Raw genomic sequence first — 14,240 nt, 5'->3', positions numbered from 1 at the left:
TTTTTACTTGCTTTATTCATCCAAATGGCAAACTCATCACCACTCAACTTCACCAACTCTGCTATGTCCCATGCAGTATCTTGTTCTCAGGCTAATCTAGATCATGTGCAATTGAATGGAATAGATCCCTTTTGGACAAAGTGGATTCTATTGCTGCTGCTGCTGCTGCTGCAGTGACCACAGGTGTGTTGCAACCTGCTGCGCAGCCGAATACCACAATATAAGGAACGTCAAATACTAAGAATGGGCGGCCTATGAAAGAATTAGTACTTTCATTAAGTATACTAAACCGGCTAATTGGGAATAGACAAACTGTAAAAAGCCCTCTGAGAAAGCCCCTCTCTAACCTTTGTTAGTAAGCTTTTCTGTAGCCTGCCTGTTGATGTATTTTCCGTTTGAACAGTGCACAACATGAAGAGACGGAACACTGGCGGCTTGTCACAATGCCCCCCCGATGACATCACAATAGCGCTGCTGCCTAGAAAGCTAGCTGCGCAGCAGAAATTGCTCTTTGGGTGGGAGGTGGGCTAGTGGAAGGAGGGGTCAAGCCGTTTTTTTCCCGGATGGTAGGGGGATGACAGGACAAGGGATGCGGGGGGTGAGAAGGGTTCAGAGGGCAGGGTTTGGGGGCTGGGAAGTGAAGGGAAAAGATTAGGGTTTGGGGATGATGAAAGGGCTTTCTACAGGTAAGGATGGCAAAGGGTGGCAGTGACGGAAAGTCAGGCGACCTGTCCTGTCCGTCTTTTTGTATCATGAATTGGAAAGACTGCAAGGGGCAGGGGAGGTGCTTGTGCCCAAAAGGAGGAGTTATTCAGATTCATTGCAGTGGGCGGCGGCTGCAAAACGCACCATTCTTCGTGTTTTTGCTGTGCAAAGCAGCCTTTTCAAGGGTTGGCTTGGGTGACAAAATGTCTTCTGTAGGCGTGGGTTTGTCTCCCGCTCACTCTCTCTCCCTAACATGTGTCCGGCATAGGCCAGGGTGCCACTCGAGGCCCAAACCAATTCTGGTTATCGCTTCTTGGCCTTTTGGCTAAGATCAAGTGTAGGCCCTTCATTGGGTTTGCCTTGGTCTTGGCTGGGAGGGGCCCGGGCTTGCACAACCGCCGGCCTCGGGGATTGTTGCGCCTTTTGGTGCTTACGTCCCCTTGTGGCTGGTGGTTCCTGGGCTTGGGAGGCGATCACCCAGGCACTGCGCTTTTGTGTGGTGGCCTGCTGGCCTTCGGGGCTACCTTGATTCTGAAAATTGCGGATGAAATCTCATCTGTTCTTATCAGTTTAATATCTGATACGTCCCCTATCTGGGGACCATATATTAAATGGATTTTTAGAACAGGGAGATGGAAAAAGAGCTTGCTCTGTCCACTCCACGCATTGACCTGGTATTGCAGTACCTCCAGGAGCGGTGCACCCCTTCTTAACCCAGTTTCCAAAAGCAGAACTCGATTCACCTGATTCATATTAGCCCGATTAATGAATTGAAAGAAAGCATACAACTTCATATGCACCTCAATTTGGCCCATTCACTTTTCACACTTCAAACTCCTTTTGCTTTTTATCTTTCACACTTTTTACTTGCTTTATTCATCCAAATGGCAAACTCATCACCACTCAACTTCACCAACTCTGCTATGTCCCATGCAGTATCTTGTTCTCAGGCTAATCTAGATCATGTGCAATTGAATGGAATAGATCCCTTTTGGACAAAGTGGATTCTATTGCTGCTGCTGCTGCTGCTGCAGTGACCACAGGTGTGTTGCAACCTGCTGCGCAGCCTAATACCACAATATAAGGAACGTCAAATACTAAGAATGGGCGGCCTATGAAAGAATTAGTACTTTCATTAAGTATACTAAACCGGCTAATTGGGAATAGACAAACTGTAAAAAGCCCTCTGAGAAAGCCCCTCTCTAACCTTTGTTAGTAAGCTTTTCTGTAGCCTGCCTGTTGATGTATTTTCCGTTTGAACAGTGCACAACATGAAGAGACGGAGCACTGGCGGTTTGTCACAATGCCCCCCCGATGACATCACAATAGCGCTGCTGCCTAGAAAGCTAGCTGCGCAGCAGAAATTGCTCTTTGGGTGGGAGGTGGGCTAGTGGAAGGAGGGGTCAAGCCGTTTTTTTCCCGGATGGTAGGGGGATGACAGGACAAGGGATGCGGGGGGTGAGAAGGGTTCAGAGGGCAGGGTTTGGGGGCTGGGAAGTGAAGGGAAAAGATTAGGGTTTGGGGATGATGAAAGGGCTTTCTACAGGTAAGGATGGCAAAGGGTGGCAGTGACGGAAAGTCAGGCGACCTGTCCTGTCCGTCTTTTTGTATCATGAATTGGAAAGACTGCAAGGGGCAGGGGAGGTGCTTGTGCCCAAAAGGAGGAGTTATTCAGATTCATTGCAGTGGGCGGCGGCTGCAAAACGCACCATTCTTCGTGTTTTTGCTGTGCAAAGCAGCCTTTTCAAGGGTTGGCTTGGGTGACAAAATGTCTTCTGTAGGCGTGGGTTTGTCTCCCGCTCACTCTCTCTCCCTAACATGTGTCCGGCATAGGCCAGGGTGCCACTCGAGGCCCAAACCAATTCTGGTTATCGCTTCTCGGCCTTTTGGCTAAGATCAAGTGTAGTCCCTTCATTGGGTTTGCCTTGGTCTTGGCTGGGAGGGGCCCGGGCTTGCACGACCGCCGGCCTCGGGGATTGTTGCGCCTTTTGGTGCTTACGTCCCTTTGTGGCTGGTGGTTCCTGGGCTCGGGAGGCGATCACCCAGGCACTGCGCTTTTGTGTGGTGGCCTTCGGGGCTACCTTGATTCTGAAAATTGCGGATGAAATCTCATCTGTTCTTATCAGTTTAATATCTGATACGTCCCCTATCTGGGGACCATATATTAAATGGATTTTTAGAACAGGGAGATGGAAAAAGAGCTTGCTCTGTCCACTCCACGCATTGACCTGGTATTGCAGTACCTCCAGGAGCGGTGCACCCCTTCTTAACCCAGTTTCCAAAAGCAGAACTCGATTCACCTGATTCATATTAGCCCGATTAATGAATTGAAAGAAAGCATACAACTTCATATGCACCTCAATTTGGCCCATTCACTTTTCACACTTCAAACTCCTTTTGCTTTTTATCTTTCACACTTTTTACTTGCTTTATTCATCCAAATGGCAAACTCATCACCACTCAACTTCACCAACTCTGCTATGTCCCATGCAGTATCTTGTTCTCAGGCTAATCTAGATCATGTGCAATTGAATGGAATAGATCCCTTTTGGACAAAGTGGATTCTATTGCTGCTGCTGCTGCTGCTGCTGCAGTGACCACAGGTGTGTTGCAACCTGCTGCGCAGCCTAATACCACAATATAAGGAACGTCAAATACTAAGAATGGGCGGCCTATGAAAGAATTAGTACTTTCATTAAGTATACTAAACCGGCTAATTGGGAATAGACAAACTGTAAAAAGCCCTCTGAGAAAGCCCCTCTCTAACCTTTGTTAGTAAGCTTTTCTGTAGCCTGCCTGTTGATGTATTTTCCGTTTGAACAGTGCACAACATGAAGAGACGGAACACTGGCGGCTTGTCACAATGCCCCCCCGATGACATCACAATAGCGCTGCTGCCTAGAAAGCTAGCTGCGCAGCAGAAATTGCTCTTTGGGTGGGAGGTGGGCTAGTGGAAGGAGGGGTCAAGCCGTTTTTTTCCTGGATGGTAGGGGGATGACAGGACAAGGGATGCGGGGGGTGAGAAGGGTTCAGAGGGCAGGGTTTGGGGGCTGGGAAGTGAAGGGAAAAGATTAGGGTTTGGGGATGATGAAAGGGCTTTCTACAGGTAAGGATGGCAAAGGGTGGCAGTGACGGAAAGTCAGGCGACCTGTCCTGTCCGTCTTTTTGTATCATGAATTGGAAAGACTGCAAGGGGCAGGGGAGGTGCTTGTGCCCAAAAGGAGGAGTTATTCAGATTCATTGCAGTGGGCGGCGGCTGCAAAACGCACCATTCTTCGTGTTTTTGCTGTGCAAAGCAGCCTTTTCAAGGGTTGGCTTGGGTGACAAAATGTCTTCTGTAGGCGTGGGTTTGTCTCCCGCTCACTCTCTCTCCCTAACATGTGTCCGGCATAGGCCAGGGTGCCACTCGAGGCCCAAACCAATTCTGGTTATCGCTTCTCGGCCTTTTGGCTAAGATCAAGTGTAGTCCCTTCATTGGGTTTGCCTTGGTCTTGGCTGGGAGGGGCCAGGGCTTGCACAACCGCCGGCCTCGGGGATTGTTGCGCCTTTTGGTGCTTACGTCCCCTTATGGCTGGTGGTTCCTGGGCTCGGGAGGTGATCACCTGCGGCACTGCGCTTTTGTGTGGTGGCCGATGACCGTTTTCTGAAAATTGCGGATGTAATCTCATCTGTTCTTATCAGTTTAATATCTGATACGTCCCCTATCTGGGGACCATATATTAAATGGATTTTTAGAACAGGGAGATGGAAAAAGAGCTTGCTCTGTCCACTCCACGCATTGACCTGGTATTGCAGTACCTCCAGGACCAGTGCACCCCTTCTTAACCCAGTTTCCAAAAGCAGAACTCGATTCACCTGATTCATATTAGCCCGATTAATGAATTGAAAGAAAGCATACAACTTCATATGCACCTCAATTTGGCCCATTCACTTTTCACACTTCAAACTCCTTTTGCTTTTTATCTTTCACACTTTTTACTTGCTTTATTCATCCAAATGGCAAACTCATCACCACTCAACTTCACCAACTCTGCTATGTCCCATGCAGTATCTTGTTCTCAGGCTAATCTAGATCATGTGCAATTGAATGGAATAGATCCCTTTTGGACAAAGTGGATTCTATTGCTGCTGCTGCTGCTGCAGTGACCACAGGTGTGTTGCAACCTGCTGCGCAGCCTAATACCACAATATAAGGAACGTCAAATACTAAGAATGGGCGGCCTATGAAAGAATTAGTACTTTCATTAAGTATACTAAACCGGCTAATTGGGAATAGACAAACTGTAAAAAGCCCTCTGAGAAAGCCCCTCTCTAACCTTTGTTAGTAAGCTTTTCTGTAGCCTGCCTGTTGATGTATTTTCCGTTTGAACAGTGCACAACATGAAGAGACGGAACACTGGCGGCTTGTCACAATGCCCCCCCGATGACATCACAATAGCGCTGCTGCCTAGAAAGCTAGCTGCGCAGCAGAAATTGCTCTTTGGGTGGGAGGTGGGCTAGTGGAAGGAGGGGTCAAGCCGTTTTTTTCCCGGATGGTAGGGGGATGACAGGACAAGGGATGCGGGGGGTGAGAAGGGTTCAGAGGGCAGGGTTTGGGGGCTGGGAAGTGAAGGGAAAAGATTAGGGTTTGGGGATGATGAAAGGGCTTTCTACAGGTAAGGATGGCAAAGGGTGGCAGTGACGGAAAGTCAGGCGACCTGTCCTGTCCGTCTTTTTGTATCATGAATTGGAAAGACTGCAAGGGGCAGGGGAGGTGCTTGTGCCCAAAAGGAGGAGTTATTCAGATTCATTGCAGTGGGCGGCGGCTGCAAAACGCACCATTCTTCGTGTTTTTGCTGTGCAAAGCAGCCTTTTCAAGGGTTGGCTTGGGTGACAAAATGTCTTCTGTAGGCGTGGGTTTGTCTCCCGCTCACTCTCTCTCCCTAACATGTGTCCGGCATAGGCCAGGGTGCCACTCGAGGCCCAAACCAATTCTGGTTATCGCTTCTCGGCCTTTTGGCTGAGATCAGGTGCAGAGCTTCACTGTTTTGTGCTTGGTTTTGGCTGGAAGGTGCTCGAGGTACCCGGCTCCTTGGCCTGGGGGGATCGTCTCACCTCAAGGTGGGACTTCACCCCCCTGCTGCTATTAGGGAGCCGGATTAGTCCTCGGGCAACGAGCGGTGATCCCCCGGCGAAAGGCCGAGCCCGTGAGAAACGGTAGGCTTTTTGTCAAGTTATTGCTGGTACAATGCCGTGCATTCAGCAATTTACTTCTGGCTCCGGCCAGCTTCAAAACTCGGTGAAAATCGAGGTTCCGAAAGACCACTTTGGTTGTGGAAATGGAGAGGCGTTCTACAACCGTCTGTTGCGAGACCTCTTGGGCGTAAGGAAAGAGGATGTGTACTGTCTGCAGGAGAGGGGGCAGTGCACGTACATCCTGACATTGAGGACCAAGACTGCCTGTAGCACTTTCCAAGGGCGAGTGAAGGGTGCGACCCATAACCAGCTATTGGAGGGGGTGGTTTTCACTTACCTGTATAGTGAAGGCGAGACCCCTGTGGTGGTGTACATGTACAACCCGTATGTCAGTGAGCACGACATTGAGTTGTATCTCAGGCGTTTCTGCACCTCTGTCCGTTTTGTGGGGAATGTGCACACCATTAATGAGATTTGGAATGGCAAACGCCGGTTTTTGGTGCGATTTAACCCAGACCCAGAGAGTTCAGAGGGCCATGTACACCCCCCCTCCACGGTAGTGCTGGGAAAAAACATTGGCTACCTATTCTACAATGGGCAACCTCGCAGATGTCGGAAGTGTGGCGGTCTTGGTCACTTGCAGCATGAGTGCAAGAACGAAAAAGTTAGTGAGTGCCATAACTGTGGTCAATGGGGTCATACCTCTAAAGATTGCACAAGTGATAAGATCTGCAGCGGATGCGGTCTGTGTACCCATCTATTTAACAGCTGTCCGTTACGGCCTAGGCGGTCCGGGGGTCCCCAGACACCTGCGGCAAGTTCCGCAGGAGTGCCTTCCCATGCGGGTATGGCCAAGACGGGGTCCCTAGTCGCCAGCTTTGCAGATGTGCTTATTGGACGAAGGAGACCCGACCCGGTTGTGGTAAGCGCTACTGACTCAGTTCCCCCCTGTAATGCTGAGTCATCACCCACTCCTGCAGGTTGCCAGGTTACACCTGGCGGGGAGTTGGGATCCCCCCGGAGCGGTTCTGGGGGAAGGCCGAGTCAGCCTGGCTGCTCGGTAGTTCCTGATTCCATGATGGAGGCCCAGTCCGGGACCGTGACGGAGAGGGATGACAGCGTTATTGCAGACCAACCAGGTGCCCAGACGGATGTCCCCCCTGATGACCACTCTGTTGACCACCATGAGGATAAGCCAGATGCTCCCTGTGATGTTATCCAAGACGTCCAGCCAGATGTCCACCCTGATGTGCAGGGACCACCTCCGGATGACCAGGACACTTTGGACATAGTACCCCCTGGGCAGGGGGACCAGATGGACCTGAGCACCTGCGCAAAAAGAGGCCGAAATGAGCGGGACCAGGAAATAAAAAAGAGGCGGATGGGTCCTCATGTCTCCATTCCAGCCAACAGCCCGATAGGGTCAAATGTGGACCCAGAATGTGTGGACTCTGATTCCGATGATACCGGTAGTATGAACACTGTTCCATCTATATTTGATTGTTCCCATCTCTCGGACTCTGAAAGTTCTGGTCTTAACATAAACATTTAATGGCGGACATCAAAATAGCCTCACTGAATGTGAGGAGCTTAAAAAGCCCGATCAGAAGAGTGGCCCTGTTTGCATGGCTAATGACCTTGAACTTTGACATTTTTTTCTTACAGGAATGCGCCATTGGCCATGACCTTACATACTCTGACATTAAAAAAGACTGGACCTTAGGGCCCTCTGTCTGGTCGGGGTCTAACATGAATAAGGCTGCTGGAGTGGGCATTTTATTTAAAAACAAGGATGTTAAGATTTTATCTGTCACAGAAATTTCTCCAGGCCATGCTTTGTTAACACATGCAGTTTTTAATGGTTTTACTTGTCGTTTTATTAATATTTATGCTCCCCCTGAAAAAAATGAACACTCCTCCCTTTTTAATGACATGCAGTTGTTTTTAACAGGTCCATCCCCTGTGGTGGTGGGAGGGGATTTTAACTGTGTGATGTTGGGAGAGGGGAGAGGAGGTGGTGACAATACCAGAAAACCAGACAAAACCTCATGTCAAGTCAAGCATATTTTATCTGATTTTAAATTGCAGGATGCCTGGAAAAAAATTCACCCGTCTGACCCAGGGTACACATGGAGTAATGGTACTGTCTCTTCCCGTATTGATTTTATTCTTCCCTCCTCAGATTCTTTTACCCCTAAATCAGCCGGACTCATGACAAATATTTTTTCTGACCACGCCCTCATATATGCAGATTTAGAATATGCAGATGAGGAGAAAGTGGGCAAACGCTCCTGGAAACTAAATACATTGTTATTAAAGGATGAGGAAACCCGGGCTGCATTTATTGCTAAATATAAAATATGGAGGAGTAAGAAATGTCCAGAGCAATCCATGTCTAATTGGTGGGATGGAGTTAAGTGTCGCATACGGAATTTCTTTGTCACTGTGGGTAGGAGGCGGGCCCGGGAAAAGAGAAGGTGTTTCAGGGATCTCAATGTTAGATTGGAGACTCTCCATAAGTTAAAAGGGTGGGGAGTCCCTGGGGCAGAGGAGGACATTACCGAGTTAAAAATTGAGATCCAGAACTTTCTTGACCAAAAAGGAAAAGAGATAATATTTAATTCCCGGGTAAAACATTTGGAAGAAGATGAGACATGCTCTAGATATTTTTTTAAAAAAGTGGGGGAGAGGAAGAATTTTATATGGGAATTGGGAGGTCAGACATCATCAAAGGGAATGCTAGAGGAGGCTTTTAATTTTTTTAGCAACCTTTTTAACCTCAAACACATTGATCAGTCTTGTTTTAATGATAATTTGAATTTTTTATCCCTCTTTTTATCCACCGAGGACCAGGACCTCCTGTCTGAGGAAATAAACATGGCGGAGGTGGAGGGAGCCCTAAAAGATTTTCAAAAAGGTAAAGCTCCAGGGTCAGACGGTCTCCCCATAGAGTTTTATCATGTTTTCTGGGATGTTATTAAAGATGATCTTATGGGAGTTTTTAATGAGGTTTTTAAAGACAATTTTATACCCTATTCTTGGAAGAAATGTGTGATTACCCTGATCTTTAAAAAAGGTGATAAGGCAAACTTAGAAAACTGGAGGCCTATCTCTCTTTTAAATACTGATTATAAGATATTGGCTAAAATTTTAAGCAGCCGTATTAAAAGTGTTATTAAAAGTGTGATTCATCCAGATCAGGTCTGCGGTATCCCCGGACGGTCCATCTGGGAGCATCTTAATCTTATACGGGACCTGATCTGGTACCAGAAGGATCGCAAGCAGCCTATAGCCATTTTATCCCTTGATTTTAAAAAAGCTTTTGACAGGGTATCACACTTTTATCTTTTTAGTGTTTTAAAAAAGATGGGGTTTCCTGTTGGTTTTATTGATAAAATTAAGCTTTTATACAATGACACGTATGCGCAGATTTTAATAAATGGTTTTGTAACAAAAGAGGTTGCCCTCCGATCCGGGGTAAAACAGGGTTGCCCCATGTCCCCCTTACTGTTTGTTTGTGCTATAGAACCACTCTTGTGCCGTTTACGTGAGGACAAGGTGGTTAGGGGGATCCCTGTTCCTGGAGGTGGGGGTGCCCAGGTAAAAGCGTTAGCATACATGGATGATGTGTCTATATATTGTACCAGCTCCGCTGCCATAAACAGAGCAGTGCTGGATACGGAGATTTTTAGTGCTGGATCCGGTTTTAAATTAAATAAAGAAAAATGTGATTGTTTTATTGTAGGTCAATGGGAGCCCGAGCCACCAAAGATACAGGTCCAAAATGATGGGATAAAAATTTTGGGGATCCACTTTGATGAGCAAAATGATGGGTGTAAGAACTGGGACCTGGTTCTCACAAGATTGAGTCAAAAAATATCATTATGGCAGCTAAGGAAACTTACTATGGAGGGGAAGATTCTAATCATAAAAATGATCCTGCTCCCCATCATTTTGTACGCAGCAATGGTGTTTCCTCCAAATTCCCTATACTTTAAAAGACTAATGAAACCCATCTTTTATTTTCTGTGGAACTCCAAAATGGAAAAATTAAAGAGAATAACTGTATGTAAGAGTAAAAGGAATGGTGGCAAGGGACTCCCTGACCTAAAGTTGTTTTTATTAATAAAGTTTTTTGTGTTTTGTTACAAAAGTTTGAATAATGCTGGGGCTTTTACTTGTTTTTTAAGGTACAGCACGGGGTATGTTTTTAAAAAACTGCATGTTGATATTTTACCTAATCGTCCTGTTCTTTTATCTCCTCCGAAACAATATAAGATTTTAGAGACTATTATATCTGAATATGATTTGATAAATGTGGACAAGGGAGTCTTGTCCAATCAGCGAAAGTTGACAGCCGCCTGTAAGGGTCATGAGATTATGGAGGATGTGGCTAATTTTTCCCCGTCTAGGTGCCGATTAATCTGGAACAACGTCTCATGCCCAGCTCTTAGTAATATGCAAAAGGATCTGGCCTGGCAAATAGTCCACCAATGTCTCCCCACCAGGGCCTTCCAACATCGTAGGGGACTTGTGGCCAGTGCCAGATGCCCAAGAGACAGGTGTGCCCAGGAGGAGACGGTGTTCCACCTGTTCTGGTATTGTGCTTACGCACAAGAGGTATGGCAGGCAGTGGGCACGCTCCTGAAATGGGTGTGTGGGTTGCACACCCTAAATTGTGATGTGGTGTTATACGGTATAATTGATTGTCCTACCATGTACCAGGCAAAAATCGCATGGCTCATAATTAACAGTTTTAAAGAGGCCCTATGGAAAACCAGAAATATTTTACTGTTCAAGCATGATTGCATCCCTGTGAAAGACTGTATAGGTCTTGCATTATGTACCATGTACACGTATTATTTGAGAGACTGCAAAAAACAGGGAACATTGGAAGCAAAAAAGGCATGGTGTCTCCAGATATGGAACACTTTTATGTATTTATAATCATATTTTATTTGTGATTCTATGTCTTTTACTGTATTGCTTTTAATGTATTTTATCTCATGTTTTAAGTAAAATGCTGGTTTTATGTATGTTTATGTGATTTTATGTGATATTTTACTGTTCCTGTAAATACCTGATTTGGGTTTTATGATGCGTTTCATGTGCTCAAGTAACTATGTTTTGTATCTAAAGTGTGACTTTTTGTTTGTAATGACTGAGTTTAATAAAGCTTGTTTGAAACGTGATCTGTTCTTATCAGTTTAATATCTGATACGTCCCCTATCTGGGGACCATATATTAAATGGATTTTTAGAACAGGGAGATGGAAAAAGAGCTTGCTCTGTCCACTCCACGCATTGACCTGGTATTGCAGTACCTCCAGGAGCGGTGCACCCCTTCTTAACCCAGTTTCCAAAAGCAGAACTCGATTCACCTGATTCATATTAGCCCGATTAATGAATTGAAAGAAAGCATACAACTTCATATGCACCTCAATTTGGCCCATTCACTTTTCACACTTCAAACTCCTTTTGCTTTTTATCTTTCACACTTTTTACTTGCTTTATTCATCCAAATAGCAAACTCATCACCACTCAACTTCACCAACTCTGCTATGTCCCATGCAGTATCTTGTTCTCAGGCTAATCTAGATCATGTGCAATTGAATGGAATAGATCCCTTTTGGACAAAGTGGATTCTATTGCTGCTGCTGCTGCTGCTGCAGTGACCACAGGTGTGTTGCAACCTGCTGCGCAGCCTAATACCACAATATAAGGAACGTCAAATACTAAGAATGGGCGGCCTATGAAAGAATTAGTACTTTCATTAAGTATACTAAACCGGCTAATTGGGAATAGACAAACTGTAAAAAGCCCTCTGAGAAAGCCCCTCTCTAACCTTTGTTAGTAAGCTTTTCTGTAGCCTGCCTGTTGATGTATTTTCCGTTTGAACAGTGCACAACATGAAGAGACGGAACACTGGCGGCTTGTCACAATGCCCCCCCGATGACATCACAATAGCGCTGCTGCCTAGAAAGCTAGCTGCGCAGCAGAAATTGCTCTTTGGGTGGGAGGTGGGCTAGTGGAAGGAGGGGTCAAGCCGTTTTTTTCCCGGATGGTAGGGGGATGACAGGACAAGGGATGCGGGGGGTGAGAAGGGTTCAGAGGGCAGGGTTTGGGGGCTGGGAAGTGAAGGGAAAAGATTAGGGTTTGGGGATGATGAAAGGGCTTTCTACAGGTAAGGATGGCAAAGGGTGGCAGTGACGGAAAGTCAGGCGACCTGTCCTGTCCGTCTTTTTGTATCATGAATTGGAAAGACTGCAAGGGGCAGGGGAGGTGCTTGTGCCCAAAAGGAGGAGTTATTCAGATTCATTGCAGTGGGCGGCGGCTGCAAAACGCACCATTCTTCGTGTTTTTGCTGTGCAAAGCAGCCTTTTCAAGGGTTGGCTTGGGTGACAAAATGTCTTCTGTAGGCGTGGGTTTGTCTCCCGCTCACTCTCTCTCCCTAACATGTGTCCGGCATAGGCCAGGGTGCCACTCGAGGCCCAAACCAATTCTGGTTATCGCTTCTCGGCCTTTTGGCTAAGATCAAGTGTAGTCCCTTCATTGGGTTTGCCTTGGTCTTGGCTGGGAGGGGCCCGGGCTTGCACAACCGCCGGCCTCGGGGATTGTTGCGCCTTTTGGTGCTTACGTCCCCTTTTGGCTGGTGGTTCCTGGGCTCGGGAGGCGATCACCCACGCACTGCGCTTTTGTGTGGTGGCCTGCTGGCCTTCGGGGCTACCTTGATTCAGAAAATTGCGGATGAAATCTCATCTGTTCTTATCAGTTTAATATCTGATACGTCCCCTATCTGGGGACCATATATTAAATGGATTTTTAGAACAGGGAGATGGAAAAAGAGCTTGCTCTGTCCACTCCACGCATTGACCTGGTATTGCAGTACCTCCAGGAGCGGTGCACCCCTTCTTAACCCAGTTTCCAAAAGCAGAACTCGATTCACCTGATTCATATTAGCCCGATTAATGAATTGAAAGAAAGCATACAACTTCATATGCACCTCAATTTGGCCCATTCACTTTTCACACTTCAAACTCCTTTTGCTTTTTATCTTTCACACTTTTTACTTGCTTTATTCATCCAAATGGCAAACTCATCACCACTCAACTTCACCAACTCTGCTATGTCCCATGCAGTATCTTGTTCTCAGGCTAATCTAGATCATGTGCAATTGAATGGAATAGATCCCTTTTGGACAAAGTGGATTCTATTGCTGCTGCTGCTGCTGCTGCAGTGACCACAGGTGTGTTGCAACCTGCTGCGCAGCCTAATACCACAATATAAGGAACGTCAAATACTAAGAATGGGCGGCCTATGAAAGAATTAGTACTTTCATTAAGTATACTAAACCGGCTAATTGGGAATAGACAAACTGTAAAAAGCCCTCTGAGAAAGCCCCTCTCTAACCTTTGTTAGTAAGCTTTTCTGTAGCCTGCCTGTTGATGTATTTTCCGTTTGAACAGTGCACAACATGAAGAGACGGAACACTGGCGGCTTGTCACAATGCCCCCCCGATGACATCACAATAGCGCTGCTGCCTAGAAAGCTAGCTGCGCAGCAGAAATTGCTCTTTGGGTGGGAGGTGGGCTAGTGGAAGGAGGGGTCAAGCCGTTTTTTTCCCGGATGGTAGGGGGATGACAGGACAAGGGATGCGGGGGGTGAGAAGGGTTCAGAGGGCAGGGTTTGGGGGCTGGGAAGTGAAGGGAAAAGATTAGGGTTTGGGGATGATGAAAGGGCTTTCTACAGGTAAGGATGGCAAAGGGTGGCAGTGACGGAAAGTCAGGCGACCTGTCCTGTCCGTCTTTTTGTATCATGAATTGGAAAGACTGCAAGGGGCAGGGGAGGTGCTTGTGCCCAAAAGGAGGAGTTATTCAGATTCATTGCAGTGGGCGGCGGCTGCAAAACGCACCATTCTTCGTGTTTTTGCTGTGCAAAGCAGCCTTTTCAAGGGTTGGCTTGGGTGACAAAATGTCTTCTGTAGGCGTGGGTTTGTCTCCCGCTCACTCTCTCTCCCTAACATGTGTCCGGCATAGGCCAGGGTGCCACTCGAGGCCCAAACCAATTCTGGTTATCGCTTCTCGGCCTTTTGGCTGAGATCAGGTGCAGAGCTTCACTGTTTTGTGCTTGGTTTTGGCTGGAAGGTGCTCGAGGTACCCGGCTCCTTGGCCTGGGGGGATCGTCTCACCTCACGGTGGGACTTCACCCCCCTGCTGCTATTGGGGAGCCGGATTAGTCCTTGGGCAACGAGAGGTGATCCCCCGGCGAAAGGCCGTGCCCGTGGAGACGGAAAGCCTTTTGCCAATTGCTAAATGCCTTGCATTCAGCGCTTTACCACTGGCTCCGGCCAGATACCGAACT

General features: G+C 47.2%; 4 non-coding genes and 1 pseudogene across 4 annotated transcripts; all 5 read left to right on the top strand.

The window, feature by feature from the left end:
* The first annotated feature begins 1,229 nt into the window (after positions 1–1,229).
* LOC142292472 (U2 spliceosomal RNA) lies at positions 1,230–1,413 on the top strand. Its single transcript, XR_012750630.1, has one exon. It is a non-coding gene; the product is annotated as a U2 spliceosomal RNA (small nuclear RNA).
* Positions 1,414–2,786: 1,373 nt separating this feature from the next.
* On the top strand, positions 2,787–2,970 carry LOC142292475 (U2 spliceosomal RNA). The gene has a single exon (XR_012750633.1). It is a non-coding gene; the product is annotated as a U2 spliceosomal RNA (small nuclear RNA).
* A 1,370-nt stretch (positions 2,971–4,340) lies between these two features.
* LOC142292483 (U2 spliceosomal RNA) lies at positions 4,341–4,525 on the top strand. The gene has a single exon (XR_012750641.1). It is a non-coding gene; the product is annotated as a U2 spliceosomal RNA (small nuclear RNA).
* A 6,527-nt stretch (positions 4,526–11,052) lies between these two features.
* On the top strand, positions 11,053–11,225 carry LOC142292584 (U2 spliceosomal RNA; annotated as a pseudogene).
* A 1,381-nt stretch (positions 11,226–12,606) lies between these two features.
* LOC142292531 (U2 spliceosomal RNA) lies at positions 12,607–12,790 on the top strand. Its single transcript, XR_012750680.1, has one exon. It is a non-coding gene; the product is annotated as a U2 spliceosomal RNA (small nuclear RNA).
* The last annotated feature ends 1,450 nt before the right edge of the window (positions 12,791–14,240 follow it).

Source organism: Anomaloglossus baeobatrachus, chromosome 2, assembly GCF_048569485.1.
Source record: "Anomaloglossus baeobatrachus isolate aAnoBae1 chromosome 2, aAnoBae1.hap1, whole genome shotgun sequence".
In the NCBI taxonomy this organism is placed as follows: Eukaryota; Metazoa; Chordata; class Amphibia; order Anura; family Aromobatidae; genus Anomaloglossus; species Anomaloglossus baeobatrachus.
The sequence above is the reverse complement of the archived record's forward strand: the minus strand, read 5'-3'. Positions and strand labels throughout refer to the sequence as shown.